Raw genomic sequence first — 5,080 nt, 5'->3', positions numbered from 1 at the left:
CAGAACTGAAAATTGCTAACATTCTTACAAATATCTTTATTTGTGTTAAACAGAACAAAGAAATGTATACAGATTTGACAGAATTATCAATTAGGGGTAAACTATCCTTTTAAATGATGTTTTATTAACAAAGTTCGGGAGAAGCCGGAGCACATAATCAAACTCGGCCGGTTCACCATTGGCAACCACGTCATCTATCCAAACGAGTTTCGTTAACAAAATTCAGGTGAAGCCGGAACACATAATCAAACTCGGCTGGTTCGCTACCAGCAATCACGATTTTCTCCCTATCAGCTCAAGCGAGCCTCCGCATAAACAAGACCAGAATTCTTACCTGCACCTTCTCTACAGTAATGCAACATTGCAACATGTCAGAGACACCGACATCAGTCGCCAACGACAGCCCTACCGCTCAGGATTCTCCTGCACATTCGAGCGCTCTTCAGCGTTCCAGTCCCGGCGCGGATGCAGCTAAGGAGCCTGAGGCTACACCACAAGGCCGCCAGCTTCGTCGGTCCGCACAACGCGCTTCAAAGCGCCGATGCACTGCCTCGCCGCGCCCAACCGGGCAACAACTTCTCTCGCCAGCGTCGTCATACACTTCAGCACTTACGGCCATCCCAGCCATCGGGAAGTGGACCGTCGCAGGCTTGCGTCAAGCTTTGGCCAAGCGGGACGTCATCCCCAGCAAGCGGCACAGCAAAGCAGAGCTGTACAGCCTATACTCCTCTTTGCAGACAGAGGCCCCGCCTTCGACCTCAGAGGAGACGAACCAGGATCCCGGATCGTCTCGAGCGCAGCCAGGCCCTTCCACTTCGACAGCGAGGCAAGACTCCCAACCACCATGCCGCCGCAGCAGGCTGTCTGCAAGTCTGGGCCGCGCCCCAGAGGAGCAGCTTTTGCCGCAAGCCGCCTTCCAGCTCAGTGATTTGGAGGAATCGTTTCCGGCTCCAAATTTCCGCAGCTACCAGGACAACGCGAGCCGGCCGTCAAGAGCGGTTCGACAATTTATCAACCCCTCCCCCCACATCACTCCAAGCTCCTGGACAGCGGCTCCGCAGTTAACACCTAACGCGAGGCTGCCTCCGTTAGCGTCCCAGGCCCAGGTTTTAGGTTTTCCTCCCCTCACCCAAGGGTACGGCCCGTCCTACTTCCCTCAGGCCCCTGCCATGGATGCCGCTGCTAACGTGAGACTGCCTCCGTTAGACGCTCCATTGGCTGCTATTCCCTCCCTCCTCTCTCTACCACAGGCAACGCCCAAGTTTCTCACTGGCTACAGCAACATCCATGCCGGTGCCATGCAACGCCCCGGTCCTGGAACCACCCCCCGTCTCCACAAGCATCAGGACGCAGATTTTGGCAGGTGCGGACATAGATTTATTTCATCTTCTATCACCACTTTCACCCCTGTCAGCAGATCGGCAGATTTCTTACGGCGACCTTTCGTTTACTTTCAAGAACGCATCCCACAGTCACTCCCGCACTCTGTCCTTCCCAGAATTCACCATGGCATTTTCCCGCTTCACTGACGTGGTATGCACGGTGTTCCCTCACAGGAGGCGTGAGCTCGGCGACTATCTCGCCATAGTTGCGGAGCTCGCGCTTTCCTACGGGGGGGCACATTTTTACATGTATCACAAGCTGTTTTCAGCAAAATGCGCCATAAGGGTGGCTCAGTGGAACCAGTGCCCCTACTGGGGAGCTCTGGACACTGAGCTCCACAACAGGGTGTTTTTGGGCGTACAAAATATATCTTGCGCGGTGTGCCGCTCCGTATCACACAACACCACAGCTTGTCCCCTGGTCACTCCCGCCATTTCCCCTGGCGAAACTATGCCTCCTCCCGTTTCCACCGCCCACGTCCCGCGCCTGCCAAATCGCCAAGCCTTCCCAGTCAAGCCTGACACCATCAACACCTCAGTTTACGAGGTTTGCAGAAGCTTCAACGCAAACAGGTGCACAAGGCAACGCTGCCGGTACCTACACGCTTGCACTTACTGTGGCGGCGCCCACGCGCGCATAGTTTGCCCAGTCAGTAAAGCAGACAATAAACAATCTAACAAATATCTCTCGACTCCTGTCAATTTTTTACACCTAGCTTCCGAATTATCTCTCCACCCTGATCATGCATTCACAGATTACCTTTTAAACGGTTTCTCTCGAGGCTTCAATCCCGGCATTATAAACCCACTTTCCCACAGCCTCATATGCCCTAATCTCCAGTCGGCACTCGCCGAACCCGAAACCGTCGATCTCCTCATCAAAGAAGAGATTGACGATAAATTCATGATCGGCCCTTTTTCCGCCCCACCGTTTCCTGTTTTCCACGTCAGCCCCATCGGCGTCGCCACGCGAAAATTTTCAGGGAAAAAGCGCCTCATATTCGATCTCTCGTCCCCCCACGGCTCCCCCTTTCCAAGCATCAGTAGTTTAATTCCGCTTGAAGAATTCGCTTTACATTACCACGATATTGAGCAAGCCATCACTTTGATTAAATTGGCCGGACGCGGCGCCTGGCTAGCCAAAGTCGATATCACCTCCGCATTCAAAATCATGCCGATACATCCAAAATTTTGGCACCTGTTCTGCATCCGTTGGCGTGAGAAATTCTATTTTTCTGTACGCCTCACTTTCGGATGCAGAAGTAGCCCAAAGATTTTCGACATGTTGTCAGAGGCAATCTGTTGGATTCTCTCTAACAACTACGCCATCCCTTACCTCATACATCTACTAGACGATTTCTTAATCATCTCGCCGCCCGATTCCGTATTCCGTCCGGTACCGTCCAAGAAGTCTTAGCGAAACTCGGCGTCCCTCTCGCACAAGAATGAACAGCGGGACCCAGCACGTCCATCGAATTTCTAGGCATTAAGCTCTATACGCTCAAATTCCAAGCTTCTCTGCCAAAGGAAAAGATCGATAGGACGATTTTGATCGCTTCATCCCTCATAGACACGCCGTATTGCTCTAAACGCGAGCTACCATCAATTCTCGGCCACTTAAATTTCGCGATGCGCATCATCCCGCAAGGTCGCCCGTTCGTCGCGCATCTCCTCTCCCTCGCATCTTCCGCTCACGCACTAGAGGATTCGATCCATATAACCAGCTCTTGCAGCGACGAGCTCAGTCTATGGATCAAATTCCTCAAACAATGGAACGGAATGTCTTACTTTTACAACGACATGGTCTCTCTCCCCGTCGACATACGCCTATTTACCGACGCAGCTCCTTCCGTCGGTTTCGGGGGATTTTACCAAGGCCGCTGGTTCGCGTCCACATGGCCCCCCCAGCTCACAAGTCTACCGCAGCCTCTTGCGTCATCAGCACTTTTAGAGCTGTACCCACTTGTCGTTACAGCATATTTATGGGGGAAAGAATGGTCCGCCTCCAGCATTATAGTCCACTGTGACAACGAAGCAACGGTACATTGCATCAACAAAGGCCGCTCCCATTCACCCGCCTTAATGCCTTTTCTCAGACGCCTTATATGGATCTCAGCTTGCGAGCAGTTCATTCTGACAGGCAAACACGTCCCCGGGTCCAAAAACCAGATAGCTGACGCCCTTTCCAGCTTTTCATTTCAGAAATTCAGGCTGCTGGCGCAGGACGCGGATCCCCTACCAACGCCTGTCCCTCCATATTCGGAATTAATCTTCAAGTGAACCACCCTCTAAAAGCCATGCTAGACGCCTCCCTCAACTCCATCATTCAAGCCGTTTCCCCCAGGACCCTACTTTCTTACCTTACAGCATGGAGGAATTTCAAAACGTTTCACCGCTCATACAACCTCCCCTTCCCGGATTTTTCTCTCCTCTCCATCACTTCATTCATCTCCTTTCTCAACACAACAAAAAATCTCCAAGCCAGTTCAATTAAAGGATACCTGAGTGGAATTCAGTTTTTTTCACAAGTTAATCTTCAACACACTCTCCCCAACCATAGCCAGCCCCCAAGCATCCATGCTCATCAAAGGCATCCAGAGAGCCCAACCCACCCACCCAGACGCCAGACAACCAATCACCATAGAAATTCTAACAAAATGCATTTCCACCCTCCGCAGAGGCTATCACACCAAGCACACCGCACGCACACTCGACGCCATGTTCATTTTGGCCTTCTTCGGATTCCTCAGATGCTCAGAAATCACCACCATGTCCAAATTCGATCCCTCAGTTCACCCCACCTTTTCGGATCTATCAGTGCTCGATTCGGAAACCATTTCATTTTTTATCAAGCGAAGCAAGACCGACCAGGCCGGGAGAGGCCATTTCATCTATATCTTCAATCTCAATTCCCCAATCCAGCTTTATCAATCCCTCCTAGCCTACATCCGCTTCAGACGATCACAAGTTAAATCTCCATCCGAACCCCTCTTCGCAGATGATTTAAATCACCCCGCCACACGTTTCTGGTTCCAAAAACATCTTAAATCCGTTTTGCTCCATACCGGCATCCCAGCAGATCACTTCTCTTGCCATTCTTTCCGCATCGGCGCAGCAACCACGGCTGCCCAAAAGGGCCTCTCACAGCCCCAGATACAAGCGCTCGGCCGATGGTCATCCAAAGCCTACAAAAGTTACATCCGAACAGACCGCGCCCTCATCAGAGAAGCACACCGCACCCTCATAACTCGAATCGTCTAGCATCAACCATCTTCCAAACTTCTCCATCAAACCACCAGCAGTAGTGACGCACCGTTCAACTCACAGGAGCCCGGCGCACATCTCGTACTCAGCTAATTGGACCTCACCTCTCCAGAATTCAGTTCACCGCAGCAACGGCCCTCACAAGCACCTGGACTTCCATCTCACACTCCGCCGAAGCAGACACCAATGCTACAGAAGCCAGTATCGCCGCAGCGACCGCCCCCGCAGGGGCCCGTGCTTCCAACTCGTGCTCTGCCGCAGCAGACACCAATTCTACAGAAGCCAGTATCGCCGCAGCGACCGCCCCCGCAGGGGCCCGAGCTTCCAACTCGTGCTCTGCCGCAGCAGACACCAATTCTACAGAAGCCAGTATCGCCGCAGCGACCGCCCCCGCAGGGGCCCGAGCTTCCAACTTGTGCTCTGCCGCAGCAGAC

General features: G+C 52.6%; 1 pseudogene; it reads left to right on the top strand.

Annotated features, from left to right (window-relative positions):
- The first annotated feature begins 368 nt into the window (after positions 1-368).
- Positions 369-3,676, top strand: LOC130552580 (uncharacterized; annotated as a pseudogene).
- Positions 3,677-5,080: the final 1,404 nt, after the last annotated feature.

Source organism: Triplophysa rosa, linkage group LG4 (assembly GCF_024868665.1).
Source record: "Triplophysa rosa linkage group LG4, Trosa_1v2, whole genome shotgun sequence".
In the NCBI taxonomy this organism is placed as follows: domain Eukaryota; kingdom Metazoa; phylum Chordata; class Actinopteri; order Cypriniformes; family Nemacheilidae; genus Triplophysa; species Triplophysa rosa.
This window is presented reverse-complemented; position numbering and strand designations above follow the sequence as displayed.